At 39.8% G+C, this 16,105-nt stretch overlaps 1 pseudogene; it reads left to right on the top strand.

Annotated features, from left to right (window-relative positions):
- The first annotated feature begins 12,752 nt into the window (after nucleotides 1–12,752).
- On the top strand, nucleotides 12,753–13,773 carry LOC147371260 (cyclin-G2 pseudogene; annotated as a pseudogene).
- Nucleotides 13,774–16,105: the final 2,332 nt, after the last annotated feature.

The following is a 16,105-nucleotide window of genomic DNA, read 5'->3' as shown; positions in this document are numbered from 1 at the left end:
GATATTATTTAGGAATGTTTAGCTATATTTAATTAGGAAAGAATATACATTTGTATGATAGAGCAACTGGAATATAGATAAAAGTGTATGTTCTTATTTTAAATATATGAATATATGTGCTTAATGAACCAGTGATTCTGCACAGGGAGAGTCACTTAGAATAATTCATAATATTGATGCAGCTGTAAAACACATCTTAGTTTATTAATTACTGTCGATTTCTAAATCTAACCTGTCCATTACTTCAAGAGCTGCTGCTGCTAAGTTGCTTCAGTTGTGTCCGACTCTGTGCGACCCCATAGACGGCAGCTCACGAGGCTCCTCCGTCCATGGGATTCTCCAGGCAAGAACACTGGAGTGGGTTGCCATTTCCTTTTCCAATGTATGAAAGTAAAAAGTGAAAGTGAAGTCGCTCAGTCGTGCCTGACTCTTAGCGACCCCATGGACTGCAGCCCACCAGGCTCCTCCATCCATGGGATTTTACAGGCAAGAGTACTGGAGTGGGGTGCCATTGCCTTCTCCGTTACTTCAAGAGAGAATTGTGTAAAGTAAGCTATGCTAACTACAGATTATTTAACATGTATTTATGAGATTATAGAGCTTGCAAAATAAAATATATACTGTGACAAGTTATAATCACTACTAGGTTGACCAGCGAGAATAAACATCGACAGTGAAAGTGCTTAAAGAAGTACAAGGACCTGAGCCTGTAAAACCAGAAGCCATGCAAGAGAAGGAGAATCCAGTGGATTGTATTAGTAACTGATAAGACAGAAAGCTCTCATCGTTGCCTTCCACTTTGATGTTTCTATAACTCCTAAGGACAACTTATTTATTGGATGTCTTCATCCGTCCATGCTAAGTCACTTCAGCTGTGCCCGAATCTTTGCGACCCCCTGTACTGCAGCCTGCCAGGCTCCTCTGTCCATGGAATTCTCCAGGAAAGAATACTGGAGTGGGTTGCCGTGCCCTCCTCCAGGGATCTTCCCAACTGAGGGACTGAACCCACATCTCTTATGTCTCCAGCACTGGCAGGCGGGTTCTTTACCACTGGTGCCATGTGGGAAGCCCTGGATGTCATCCTAAAGTCAAGAATAAATGCTTCATATTGGAGTCACTGTTCATTTGATCATTTCTTCATTCAGTCATTTACACCTATTGTGTAACACCATCCATACAGTTGCCCGAGGCAGAGATCGTCTATGTTTTTCTCTCACTTTATATCCACTCAGTCTCGAGTACTCTGGTTTCCTTCTTTTGAATCTGCCCCTTTACTATTCTCAGTTGCTTATGCCTTTGCTCGAGCTTTTACCACATACCCCCTCATCAACTGTCCCTTCCCAATCCTACTTCCATCCATCCTACGCATTACTATTGGAATGATCTTTCTAAACTAAACATGATTAAAACCCTCCCCTGTACTCCGTATCTTTCAGGAAAGTTCAAACTCCTTACCTTAACATATAAACCTCACTGACCTTATCCCCCAAGTTCCTCTCTTTCCATTCCACTCACTCTCCATGACCCTCCAGCCATTCTGAACTATGTACAGTTTTAAAACGGGCTGTGAGATTTCAAACTTCTCTTCCTTCAGAACTGTTCTGCTATAATACTTTTGTCCAAAATTATTTATTCCACTCAGTGCATCCCAATTAGCTCATAGACTACCTCGAGAACCATTTCTGGTAGAAGCTACAATCAGACAAACTTTTGAGTCTGATTTGGTCGCTCTTCTTTGGGATCCCGTTGGCCCCTGGTGCCTTTAATCTGGCATTTATCACTTTATACTATAGTGATTACTTTGCTTGTGTTTCTCCCACTAGTTTGTAAGATCCTTGAGGATAAAAACCATATCTTAATCAGCATTATGACTCTGGTGTCTAGCACAGTGTCTGACCTGTGGTTGGTGTTAAATCAAAATCTCTTGACAGGATACATGTGAGATTTAGTAAGCAGCAACTGTTAATGGGGAATAGATGTGGAAATGATGGAAACCTCGAAAGCCTTTATTTTCTTGGGCTCCAAATTCACTGCAGATGGTGACTGCAGTCATGAAATTAAAAGATGCTTGCTGCTTGGAAGAAAAGCTATGACCAATCTAGACAGCATATTAGAAAGCACAGGCATCACTTTGCCAACAAAGATCTATTTAATCAAAGCTATGGTTTTTCCAGTAGTCATTTATGGATGTGAGAGTTGGACTGTAAAGAAAGCTGAGTGCTGAAGAACTGATGCTTTTGAGCTGTGGTGTTGGAGAAGACTTTTGAGAGTCCCTTGGACTGCAAGGAGATTAAACCAGTCCATCGTAAAGGAGATTAGTCCTGGGTGTTCATTGGAAGGAATGATGTTGAAGATGAAGCTCCAATACTTTGGCAACCTGATGCAAAGAACTGACTCACTGGAAAAGACCCTGATGCTGGGAAAGACTGAAGGCAGGAAGAGACAAGGACAAAAGAGGATGAAATGGGTGGATGGCATCACCGACTCGATGGACATGAGTTTGAGCAAGCTCTGGGAGTTGGTGGACAGGGAGGCATGGCGTGCTGCACTCTATAGGGATGCAAAGAGTTGGACATGACTGAGTGACTGAACTGAGCTAAATGTTTAATGGTTCTTATTTTTGAATATTTTTTCATTAACATTTTAGCACAGACCATGTAAATAGTATGAATGTGAAGTTTCCTGAAAAATTCAGTTATTGGAGCAGTAAGTTTCCCTAATAAAGAATGCACAGACTGCACTTCATCAACAAGGCCTCACTGCTCAGAAGCTATTATATTCACTAGATAATTAGCCTCCTAAATACAGTGGGTTTTATTCATGAAAGCACCTTCTTATGAGAGGCCTAAATGGTCTTGTGTCCACCTGGGGATCAGAACGACTTTGGACTAACCGGTTGTTAAAGATCCGGTAACCAGATCGCTTCCCTGGAGTGCTGCTGCAGTTTCCTCTGGTGAGCCATTCAGGTATAACATTGACTGGAGTTCCCAAAAGGGCAGGCTGCTGCAATTTCACTGAGTTTACAGAAGAGGCTGTGGAATCTATCTGTGCCTCCTTGCTAAGATGTGCTCATTAATAAATGTCTGTACATGTGGCAGAATTTACTCTGAAATTTATTTCATTGTAACTAGATAGGATAGAAGGAATAGCTAGTTTTCACCAACCTCAAAGATTTGAGGGAGGGAGGGAACGTTAGAATTACTACAAAGAATCTATTACTTGTTGCAACTACACTAGCTACTCCTAAATTAGCTGTCAGTTGACAGCTGCAGTTCTTGGTCAGACATTGCAGTAGGCACCCAGACACAAATATGGCATGGCATAATGCCAAAAACAGAGTTAAAAATTCGAATTCATGATTACTAATTCATGATTACTATCACAAGCATAAACTAGGCACAGTAGAGCATGGAAGAGCTGTCTGTGTCATTCCAGGGGAATAATATTAATAATAACACACCGTTCTGAAAATACTCAATTATTAGGTATTGAGATGGCAATTAAAAGGTTCTACATATCAGTAACAACTGAAACAGCAAAGGTTTTGGAAATTTGGTCATGGAGATTTTAGGAAAGCATTAGTGGATACACATTGTCAGATTTCTCTCTTTAATAACTCATACAAGCTGATATGTATAGTTTTTGGGTATACAAAATTATCTGGAAGGATTTGAATGAAAAAATTACCTCTCTGTGAAAAATTTTATGCAAGGATAAAACAATCACAGACCCTGTTGTGTTTAAGGATTCTTTTCATCAAGTTAGAATGGGATTTCTGAACCATGGCTGAATGCATTTATATATAAATGAAGATTCCTCACCTTTGTAACTGTTGAGTTTTTTGAGAGTTTTAGATGATGAGAAAGCCAATGTGAAACAAATGATTGCAATTCAAGGAAATCACTTATCAAAGTTGCACATTTATCCAGTAGTTGAAGAGATTCTTGTAGAATTTTTAAGTTGTCAAGGAACAGTAATTTGGGAGAAGTATTCAGATGACCACTAAATTAAGGAAAAGTATGTGCTTACAGTAATATTGTAATACAAATGATGTGGAAAGAGCACAAGCTTTAAAGTCACAATACGGCCTTCAAACTTGAGCCCTGGTCTAAATCAGCTATAGGACTTTGGGAAGCAATTTAGTATCACTGAGTCTCTACTTCTTCATCTGAAGGTTGAATATATGTATACAATTGGATATAATTAAAGATGTAAATGTAAATACATATCTAGATACAGTGTTTAGCACAATCTAGCAGAAAAATGTAAGATATAATTCCTTTGTTTTCTTGCTTGAAATAATCAAAATTTTTCTTATTTTTTTCTGATTAATCCCTGATGGCAATCTTAAAAACTGTTTTTTTTTTCACCTTTTTTAAAAGAGCTATTCTTTTAAAGAGATGTACATCATGGGTAGAAATAATTTGTATGTCACCATTTACTCCTGCATCTAATAAACTTCTCATTATTATCAATTCTCTTCCTTTATCAAATCAATGAATGAAATTAAAAATCTTGTATTAAGGCTATCAATTATTTAGTGATCAGTAATAAAATACCCTGGTGGTTCAAATGGTAAAATAATCTGTCTTCAATGCAAGAGACCTGGGTTCAATCCCTGGGTTGGGAGGAGCCCCTGGAAAAGGAAATGGCAGCCCACTCCAGTATCCTTGCTTGGAGAATACCATGGACAGAAGAGCCTGGAGGGCTACAGTCCATGGGATCACAAAGAGTTGGACATGACTGAGAGACTAATACACACACATATGGAAGACTAATTTTATATCCATAGAGACTTTAGGCAACATTCCTAATATGCTTGATGTGTTACATTAAGACAATTGTTTGTCTGTAATTCTATAAGTGATTTTTCCCAAAGATGGCTGCAATAATATGTCACCCCATATAGTGTTCTTATGTAGTGAATTTGGCTTCACATCAGGAAGTGGGATCCATTTCCCCTCTGCTTGGTTCTGGATAACTTGTTACTTGTTTCTAACAATGGTTTTGGCTGCATTAATGCTGTGTTACTTCTCAGATTAGGCAAGAAACAGTCACCTAATTTCTGCCATGTTTGTTGATACTTTTAAGCCACAAGGTAAAAAGTCAGACTACATGACTGAAAAATTGCAGAGGCCAAATGCAGATGCTGTAATCAATAGCCAGATCTGCATTCCCAGCCAGGAGCAGGTATCAATTATCTGCCAGGTGAGTGAGTCATTTTGGGTTGATTTCAGGCCCATCTCACTATATTTATATGATGGACTCCAAATGAGAACCACCCAGCTGAACTCTTAGTGCTTCCATATTCTTTTTTTTTTTTTCTAAATTTCAGATTTTTTGAGGTATAATTGATCCATAACTTTGTGAACAAAATAAAATGGTTGCTTTAAGCTGCTAAGTTTTGGGGTTAATTTTTTGGCTTCCCTGGTAGCTCAGCTGGTAAAGAATCTGCCTGCAATGCAGGAGACCCCAGTTCAATTCCTGGGTCAGGAAGATACCTGGAGAAGGGATAGGCTACCCACTCCAGTATTCTTGGGCTCCCCTGGTAGCTTAGCTGGTAAAGAATCCGCTTGCAATGCCAGAGACCTGGGTTCGATCCCTGGGTTGGGAAGAGCCCCTGGAGAAGGGAACGGCTACCCACTCCAGTATTCTGGCCTAGAGAATTCCATGGACTGTATAGTCTTGGGGTCACAAAGAGTCAGACACGACTGAGTGACTTTCACCTTCACTTTCATGTCAAACTTTGAATAAAGCAAGGATACTAAAAACATTTTGTCAAGTATTCAGGGGGTTTAATTAATATGGCAACAGTTTATAAAATTCTTTGGAGACACTAAAGGAGGAAACAGAGATGACGTGTCTGTCATTTCAGTTGTGTGGTAGAAAGTTATCTGATAGAATGTGTGATACATAGACTCTAAAATGTTATACTTTATGAAAGATCACCAAATTGAAGAGTAATGTAAAACCTCGCAGAACATGTATTTTACCACTGTAGCCGTTACTCTTTATATTATGTTAGTTCTGGCAACTAGGGAGTTTATTTATTATGGTCTTAGATTAAGTATCATGTAATTTTCTTGCTGAAAGTATTTTATTTCCTCTAACAGTTTCACCAATGACTCAGATAAATATAACATAATTTGTGGAGATAATAATTTATGCTTGGTTCTTATTCCTATAAGATACAGAAAAGAATAGACGAGATCCCTCCAGTCCTACTCCAAGAAGAGAAGCAAGCTTTGTTTTTATTGTTCCAAGATCTGAAGTAGAAATGCCAACAACTCCATTCAGGATCTAAACTTCTTCTATCTGGAGTGGCGTGTGTGTGTGTGTGTGTGTTAGTTGCTCTGTCATGTCTGACTCTTTGTAACCCCATGGACTTTAGCCTGCTATGCTCCTCTGTCCATGGAATTCTCCAGGCCAGAATACTGGAGTGGGTAGCCATTCCCTTCTCCAGAGGATCTTCCCTATCCAGGAATTGGACCCCAGTCTCCTGTACTGCAGGCAGATTCTTTACTGCCTGAACCACCAGGGAAGCCCAGGGGGAGTCTAAGGAGATTATAATGGATATGGGCCCACCTGGGGTGGAAGAGTAAATGTTGAGTTTCTACTGAGACCGAGAAGGAAGGGTTTTCCTATGCTAGATCTTCATGGTACAAAGTGGAATAAAAAATGCTCTCTGAGCTGTGGTACATATACACAATGGAATATTCCTCAGCCATTAAAAAGAATACATTTGAATCAGTTCTGATGAGGTGGATGAAACTGGAGCTTATTATATAGAGTGAAGTAAGCCAGAAAGAAAAACACCAATACAGTATACTAACGCATATATATGGAATTTAGAAAGGTGGTAATAATAACCCCACATGTGAGACAGCAAAAGAGACACAGATGTATAGAATAGTCTTTTGGACTCTGTGGGAGAGGGCGAGGGTGGGATGATTTGGGAGAATGGCATTGAAACATGTATATTATCATATGTGAAACGAATTGCTAGTCCAGGTTTGATGATGCATGAGATGGTGCTCAGGGCTGGTGCACTGGGATGACCCAGAGGGATGTCAGAAATATTAGGACTCCTTTTTTTTTATACTGTCCATAACATTCTCTTCGGAGAAGGCAATGGCACCCCACTCCAGTACACTTGCCTGGAAACTCCCACGGACAGAGGAGCCTGGTAGGCTGCAGTCCATGGGGTCGCAAAGAGTCGGACACGGGACACGACTGAGTGACTTCACTTTTCAGTTTCATGCATTGGAGAAGGAAATGGCAACCCGCTCCAGTGTTCTTGCCTGGAGAATCCCAGGGACGGGGGAGCCTGGTGGGCTGCTGTCTATGGGGTCGCACAGAGTCGGACACGACTGAAGCGACTTAGCAGCAGCAGCAACATTCTCTTTACCCTTTATATCACTTTGCCACTGGTATTGTCTAAATCAATTATTATCTTCCTTGAGAAGACAATTGACATTTTTAATTGTTCATTACTATATTCTCATTGTCTGGCACAGTTCCTGGCTTTGTGTCTGGAACATAAATACAAAATAGATATGTGTTCATTGACATAATACTAAAATTGTATCTACCTCAATAATCCGAATATTTTCAGATCATTTTTATATCATATATTTATCTTGTCTATCCTGTCATATTTTTTATGAATCCTTTGTGAAGAACTGACATTTTTGTAAGTTATGTTACCAAAATTACTAGTTACTTAAATTCCACACCAACTTCTCCTTCTGAATATTTCCTTCTCGCCCTTTTAAATGATCACTTTTATCTTCTCCTCTCTATTATTTAGGAATCACTAAAGTGAGTAGTCAGTTTATAAGACACCTACAGATTTACTTTTTGAGTTTTCCTGTAACATTTTAGTCCTCAGTGTTCTAAGTGGCCTCTTTCAGCATGGCTCCCTGCTCTCTCTTTAGACTTTTGGAGACATCCGTCCACTGTCTTTGGTAGTCCAAAGCACTCTTCAATGTGGTTTCCTGGTAGGAAGCTGTTTACTGTTCTCCTGCTTTTGATTATCAATTTTGCTCTACTATTCAGGAGTTTTCTTTGCATGTTTTAAGGCTGGACTGCAATGTTATAATATCCATATTCCTTATATTAAATATTTGCTGTTCTTCACATTTTTCTTGACTATCTCTGTTTTATAAACAGCATGTTTATATGAGGCTCTGTCCTTTCCTTGGCTTAAAGATATTTCTCAGTGAAGTCAGATTATTGTTTCCCAGTTTTCCTCTGTTACTTTGAAAGCTCCACTGTCCCATTCCCAAGTTAGGACCTATCAATCATATCTTCTGAGCAAGCTTTTCCTCAGGACTCAGTCAGAAGAAGTCATCTGTTAGAAAAATGGAATAAAAATATATGCCTCATGTGTATGTTTACACACACATTTATTTTGTCCAAGCCCTGTAGAGCATTATTTTCCAACTAAATCATTGAATTCTAGTTTCTTCATCAAGAGTCTCACTGGTGTTCCTTATGGTTGGCTAATTCTGAAGCTATAGATAAACACTAATCTTAATTCAAAGTGTTTAGCCTAATTGCTTTTTACCCATAAGCAGGCCCATAGTTCTTTGTTACTTCCTTCAGCAAGTTTATACTGAGTATTTACTGTATGTCAGGCCCTGTGCCGTGCGCTGAGAGTGTGCAAACACAAACCACGGAGTTACTACACTTGTGTGACTATCTCACGTGGGAAACAGCTGTGTTGTATAATATAAACCAAACTATGAAATATCAGGAACTATGGAAGCCTCAGCCATGTGATGGTGGTGGCTAACCAGAGGAAAATGCTTACAGGAACTGAACCCAGAGATACTTCTTAAAGGACGAGGGGAGTCAGTGAGTGTCAGGGACGGGGATGGGAGAAGCGTGGAGGAGAAAGGCAAGAGCAAATGCACAGAAGTAAAGGCCCGCCTAGGAGGTGGGGTGTGTGTGTGTGTGTGTGTGTGTGTGTGTGTGGGTGTGGGTGTGGGTGTGGGTGTGGGTGTTCCCATAGTTTACTTTGGCTGGAATTTGACTAGTCCAACAAGGAGTGATGGAAGGCCAGAGGGATGGGTAAGAGCAGGTCCTGGATCGTCTTGCATGCCTTATAAAGGTACTTGGATTTTATGCTAAAGGTGAGTGATTTTTAATCTTTCAATAACATTCCCCTTTGAGAATCTGTTGACAGCACTGGAACTCCTCAGAATGGCGGGGAGAGACTTACACATGTTCATAGATTAAAGGGCTTCCACTCAAAAACAGTTCATATCTTCTGCTCCAAATGCAAGCAAATGACAAAATATTAAAATAATGGATGATAAAAAGTTATTTTGTATGTGTATTTAAAATAAAGAATAAAATGAAAACTCTAAACAACAATAACATTGTGTGAGAAGGGATTGTGAAAGATGACATGATCGGTTGGGGGCAGAGGTAAAAATACCGTTAAATTTTGCTAAAAATTACAGTGAAATACTCATGTCAACATTTTAGTTGACGTCACCAAAAAGAATAAACATGCAATCTACAGCTTTAAAAACCATCACAGAAAAAAGAAAACATAAAAATGGACATATACACGTTGCTATATTTCAGATGGATAACCAACAAGGGCCTACTGAAGAGCACACGGAACTCTGCTCAGTGTTGTGCGGCGGCCCAGAGGGGAGGGGAGACTGGGGGAGAATGGATACGTGTATATGTATGGCTGAGTCGCTTTGCTATTCAGCTGAAACTATCATAAAATTGTTTGTTAATCAGGTATACCCCAATAAAAAATAAAACAGGTAAACAATAGTTATCAAATGGAAGATAAGTAGGGAAGGAATCTAAGAAAAACTTGGGATAAACAGAAACCACAAAATAGGATTGTAAAAAAATCATAATATAGTAGTAACCATAATAAATACAACTGGGCTAATTTTACCAGGCAGATTTTTATCACATGGAATAACAAGAATAAAAATTTTAGGCACATTCTGCTTATAAGGGACACCCAAATTAAATAAATAATCACCTAAGTCAAAACTACACAGAAATGGGTGAGGAAATATATACCATTCAAAAATATATATAACATTCAAAAAAGTTAATCTGGCCGAATTAATATTGGGCAAAATAAAGTAAGGCAAAAAGCATTTATGAGAATAAAGCAAGGGTACTACATAAGAATGATAAGGTAAAAGAGAAGATTAAAAAATATGAGGTACTGATGGAGTAGTAGGTAGCTTGGGACAAGATGGGGTCCATGGTATACATGATAAATTTTAAGATTTTTGGAAAAAGAGTGCAGGTGGTTGAGAATGGGCATAACCTAATTGCTGGCAGGTCTCGTGGTTAGAAAAATTAGGGGTAAAAGTGGAGGGGGGCGTGCATTTTCACTTGTGTCCATTGGTTTTCAGAAAAGCTCCCTAGACTTCCCTGGTGGTGCAGGGAATAGGAATTTGCCAGTCAATGCAGGAGACACGGGTTTGATCTCTGGTTCGGGAGGATCCCACATGCCACAGGGCAACTAAGCCCAGGTGCCCCAACTACTGAACCTGTGCTCTAGAGCCTGCTGCCACAACTCCCAAGCCTGCAGTGCTGTGGATACTGAAGCCCCAGCGTCTAGAGCCCATGCTGCTCGACAAGAGAAGCCCCTGCAAGGAGAAGCCGTGCACACGGTGAAGAGCAGCGCCTGCTCGCCCACAACCAGAGAAAGCCCCTGCACAGCAACGAAGACCCAGCGCAGTCAAAACTAAACAACTAAATTAAATAAGTAAAATCATATAAATTAAAAAATATATATAAGCTCACTTTGAAGCATTCCCAAATTATTCTGGCAGGCTTGAAAGTGGTATTTCATATGCTCCCAGGACCATTCTGCCAGCTGCATTAACTGAACTTGTGGTCAACTGTTCAAGGCTAAGTTCCTAACCTTACTACTGGAGCAACTACCTCCTCTCAGGACCATGTGATTCACATCTTTCTTTATGGGTTTGCTGAGGAATGGTATTTACACAATCAGCAAGAGAAGGCTGGTTACTCAATGAAAGTTTACTGCATGTATTTTGACAAAAACTACAAAACATCAACCGAGATTGTGCTTGTCAGTGAAGGCTCATGTATTACAGATCTTTTCTTGCATTAAAGAGACTTTTCTACTTTATATTCCACACTCTTTCTCTTGCCATAGAATACATGGTTGTCAATGGTCTATATCCCTTCTATAGAAGGCAGAGATGAAAGGGAGTTAAGGGGCTGGTGAGCACATATTAAGGCAGGAAATGAATGTTAGGTCAGATTTAAATCTGGGGGGAAATTGAAAGCCTATTCTGTGAAATGACTGCTAGGCATTGTACTCATTGAACAGTTCAAGCCTTAGCTAGGACCTCTCCTCTGAAGGCTAGCAGGCATAACTTGGAGCTGAAGTCAGCTATTGGGCTGATTTCAGGCAGTCAGAATAAATCCAGATTGGCTTTTCTCATTTGCTACATTGTTTCAGTCCACATGACAGATGGTGGTGTCCTGGTTTAAAATGACATCACTGGATTAGGATGACAGCTTCTGGAGTGTTCAAATTTTGATCATACTTTGAAGGTAGAGTCATAAATAATATTCTAATGCTGCAAATGATATATAACAATATGTATGACCTCCAACCCATCCATATGCATGCTGTCATACTGTCCAATGTTTCAGAAATATTGACTGCTAACTACTGAGCCCTTCCAGTTAAGTTTAGCGGATTGCCCACTCTTGTCCATTAGCTCTCCCTCCAAAAACTTCACTAAAATACCAGTGAAGAATCAAAAAAGGATTAACCACAAGGATAAAGACAACATAAAGAGAAAACTATGGATGAAAGATTTCAAAAAATGTTTAGATAACAAAATGATGGGGAAGATTTGATGGACTTGGGTAGAAGAAATAGAAATCCAAATGCCTACAGGAGGTGAAGTACCTACAAGAATTGATCTAATTTGCCTTGCAGAATGCCTAGAACAAGACCTGATTGGTCTAGTACCTGTACGTCAATTGGTTGAACTTGCCTGCTCCCCTGCACTTCCCTGAGAAGTCAGGGAACTACCTCAACATATCCATCCTTCGGGGCAACAGGTGCAGTCTGGAGAAACTACGCCACAGAGCTCTGGATTCAGCGACAACAGATACAGGATAAAGTATCTGTTGGTGCTAAGAGCAGTGGTGTTATATAAACATCTACATATTAAAATGCTGGACTAGGAAGCTGCTTCTGCTTTGTTAGACAGCCGGGTTTATACCTTCCACCAACCCACACCTAGGCACGTCCTCCAATCAGCTTCTCATTTTCACACATGAACGAGTGCCGATAATAACTGGACATTTGAGAAAAGACAACTCAAAATGCAGAGCCAAAAATAAATAGAAAAAAAGAAATGTGGACAAAAGCAATCAATGGAACAGAGAACCAAAAGTCATAGTTTATATCATCAAGGGTAGAAAAAAAAATGGGACAAAAATGGGATCTTATGAAAAAAAATCAAAGAGCAATTTTTCACCTTGGAAATTAAAAATATGATGAACATGGAGAGGTTTGCTCCAGCTTCTGCTGAAGAGTTGCTGGGAAAGCAGAGTCTGCAGGAGGAGCTGCTGCCAGCGGGAGGGTGGGCGTGGGCAGTAGCACTGAGCTCCACTATGAGGCTGATGAGGGGACGCAGAGGTGGGGGAGGAGTGGGTGCTTGCCGGGGGACTGCTGCACTGGCGGGTCGCTGACCCAGGGAAGGGTCCGTATGCTCCTCTGTGCCCACCCCTCTCCAGACCACATGCTCGTCTCCCACCTGATGAAGGGTGTGGCAGCACAGGTCTTGGAAGTCTGGAAGAAGGTCAGCTCTCTCTCTCTGGAGCAGGAACAGGAATTCCAAGCACAAAAAAATGACTGAGCCTGATGAAGGCTACTTCTGAGAACAATAACAAGTTGTGTTGAAGATAGAGACATGTTGAGATTTAAGGGCTTTAAGCACCTTTTAAAATTTTCAATCTCGCACATAAACTTTTATCCTGGCTGTCAATATTTTGGACAGATTCTTGGCTTTTATGAAGGTAGACCCTAAAGTTTGTCTTTCACTGGAGTCTGTTGTTTTTGCTGGCTGCCAGAATAGTTAAAAAAGAATGCAATGTTTCATCTACTCAAAAAGTAATCTGGATTAGTCAATGTAAATGCATTGCTTCTGATAGAAAACAAAGGTAAAAATAATTTTGGGAAAAAAAATCAGGACTATGAAATGGGAACATACTGCTTATTAAACTTTTTTTTTTTTGCTTACCCAAGACTATTATACTTCATATTTCAGAGAGGAAAGAAATATTGAGCCTTGATAAATTGGAAGCTTCGCTTAAAGCTTGCAATTTTCTAGTAGTCTTTTCAAAAGCAAAGCCATCTGTATTAGTTCTGTGCCTTTTCAATCCGTAAGTAGAAACATAATTCATTACTGCAACTTCTCTAGCTTGTTATAAAGTATTCAAAAATTAATGATACTGAGTCCTTTTACTGGAGGGAAATAGCTTCTAAAGACTAGCTGAATATTTTCTCTTGAATGTTGCAAGGAACTGGTTTGGATTACTTCCAGGTACAGAGCCCAGACCATCCAAAACAGCAAATACAATGTTCCCGAGTTGTCAACAATACCTGAGGATTGTTGTCTTGATGAAAGTGAAAGTGAAGCCTTGGAAGACATGTGTTTCAGAGAATCAGGTCTCAGCAGTTCTCTCCCCAGCTCAGTGATCAAAGACATGCTGTCTTTTTCAACTTAAAAGTGGCGCCGTCTCTGTGCTGTCCGTCTTAGAAATCTAATTGCACTGGGTCAGACTTTGAAGTATACATATAGCTTATGAGTAATAAATACGAAAGTAGGTAGTTTTTGGTCCAGTCCCTATCTAGGCAGGAATACAAAGATGGAAACACCTGTTGTCAACAATTATTTGAATCAGATCTGGTTTATTTTCATATTTTGAGCTATCAAATGGGTTGTTGGTGGTGGTTTACTTGTTAAGTTGTGTTCAACTCTTTGCGACTCCATAGATTTTAGCCTGCCAGGCTACTCTGTCCATGGGGATTCTCCGGGCAAGAATACTGGAGTGGGTTGCCAATTTCTTCTCCAGGGGATCTTCCTGACCCAGGGATCAAACCCACATCTCTTACATCTCCTGCACTGGCAGGCAGGTTCTTTACCACTAGCGCAACCTGGGAAGCCCCCCATTAAATGGTTTAAGACCCTACTCCTCAAATGATTGAAATAATTTAAATGTTGACACTTTCATTTTTTTCTTTGATTTAAATAATTTTTAGCTATTTTTCCATATGGATAGTATATTTCATCAGTAAGGATATAGGGAGTCAAAGAGAGAATCTTTTTTCTGTTGGTGAAATATAAAGTAGAAGACTGAAATCTGCTCAGAACTAAAGAATAGAGTTTGAGTGAAGATGAGTTTTGAGGGAAGTGCAAGTTCTGAAATATGTTTTGAGGGGAAAGGAGGAGGGAACAAGGACGAGTACAGAGGGTGATCCTGAGGTTCTAGTCAAGGCTGAAAATCATGAATTTAAAGTAGTGTCAAATCAAAGAATTAGGGGGTTTTTAACTGGTATTCTCAAATATAAAAATGTGGAAACAAAAAAGGTTAAGTGTCACTCACTGCTCCAGGGTTTGGGTTTTACAGGTTGCTGATGATGTTGAACTTTAGATGAACAAGCCTGAAGTTCTAGCTCAGTAAGGAAGAAGGGTAGCCCAGGATGGAACTGCTAAAACCAAAATGGGGAATGCAGGTATTGGAGAGTTTGTGTAAATTGTTGTGCAGATTTTTTGGGAAGGATAGTATGAGAGAGGTGAAAAAACTTGTTTGCAAAGTATAGAATTCACAATTTCTGAGTGAACTATCAACACGTGTTCTTTGGGAAAAGGCTGTAGTGCAGAGGAGGGAAGGATAAGGTGAAAGACGTCTAGGGAATTTGAAGTTAGGATGCCACCTTTTGTCTACATGAACACTAAAATCTTGTAGAATTATTGCAGAAGTATTGCAGAAAAAGACTGTGATCCAGATCCAAAAGGCTACATTCAATGAAATGAACTTAACAAGGATGATATATGATAAATAGCCTTAAATGAGGATGGATTTCTGTAGTCAGATGAAAGAGTAAAAGTCAGGAAGAAGAATTAGGGATTCAGGAAAATGTCACCTCCCTGTCGGTTAATATCCACTTTCCTGTGAATATGGGAAAAAGAATAGCTTTCAACAGAGAGGCTTATAGGAATACTGAAAGTCATAATTAATCAAGGTCTGTCTTTCTGTAGTGTCTGGGTGGCACCAGTGGTAAAGAACTCACCTGCCAATGCTGGAGACATAAGGGACACGGGTTTGATCCCTGGGTCAGGAAGACCCCCTGGAGGAAGACACGGCAACCCACTCCAGTATTCTTGCCTGGAGAATCCCATGGACAGAAGAGCTGGGCGGGCTTCAGTCTATGGGGTCAGAAAGAGTCAGATGCGACTGAAGCAGCTTAGCACGTCTTCCTGTAGCATCAATTTCCATGCCTGGTAAACAATGTCATACACCTTAGATTAACAGAAACTTGGATCCATTTTGAAGTAGGATGCCAAATTTATGTACATGTTAATGATAAAACAGCAAATGTCAAAGAAAATTTACACTTATGAAATGCTGTTTTGAGCTAGTCCTCTGGTTATTCAAAGATTCTCTTTTCACTGTCATCTATGTGGAAAAAAACTTTCAAATTATCTAGGAGGTAACGGGAAGGGAAGAGACCCTGAAAGAAAAGAAAAAAGAACACAAGGCATTCATTATCCACAGAAAGGAGTCTTGCATGGCAGTGAATCTTTCCAGAAAGATCAGGAAAATAAATTTGAAAATAGTAATAGTACAGGAGCCCAGGAAAAGAAAAGAGGAGAAAGTCCGGGATGTTGTTGTTTTTCAGTGATTGAGAAAAATAAGAATGAAGATTGTTCACATGTGATTGTTCTTGGATATTTTCCATGTTAACTTTTGCACAAGTCATTTTTGTGCAGGCAGTATTGTACCCTGCCTGTCTTAGGCATGTAGTGAGGACTATATGTGAGGAGAGTTCAACCAG

The sequence above is a fragment of the Bos grunniens genome, chromosome 5 (genome assembly GCF_055505025.1).
Source record: "Bos grunniens cultivar Pamir isolate PY7600 chromosome 5, Bosgru_T2T1.0, whole genome shotgun sequence".
Lineage (NCBI taxonomy): Eukaryota > Metazoa > Chordata > Mammalia > Artiodactyla > Bovidae > Bos > Bos grunniens.
This window is presented reverse-complemented; position numbering and strand designations above follow the sequence as displayed.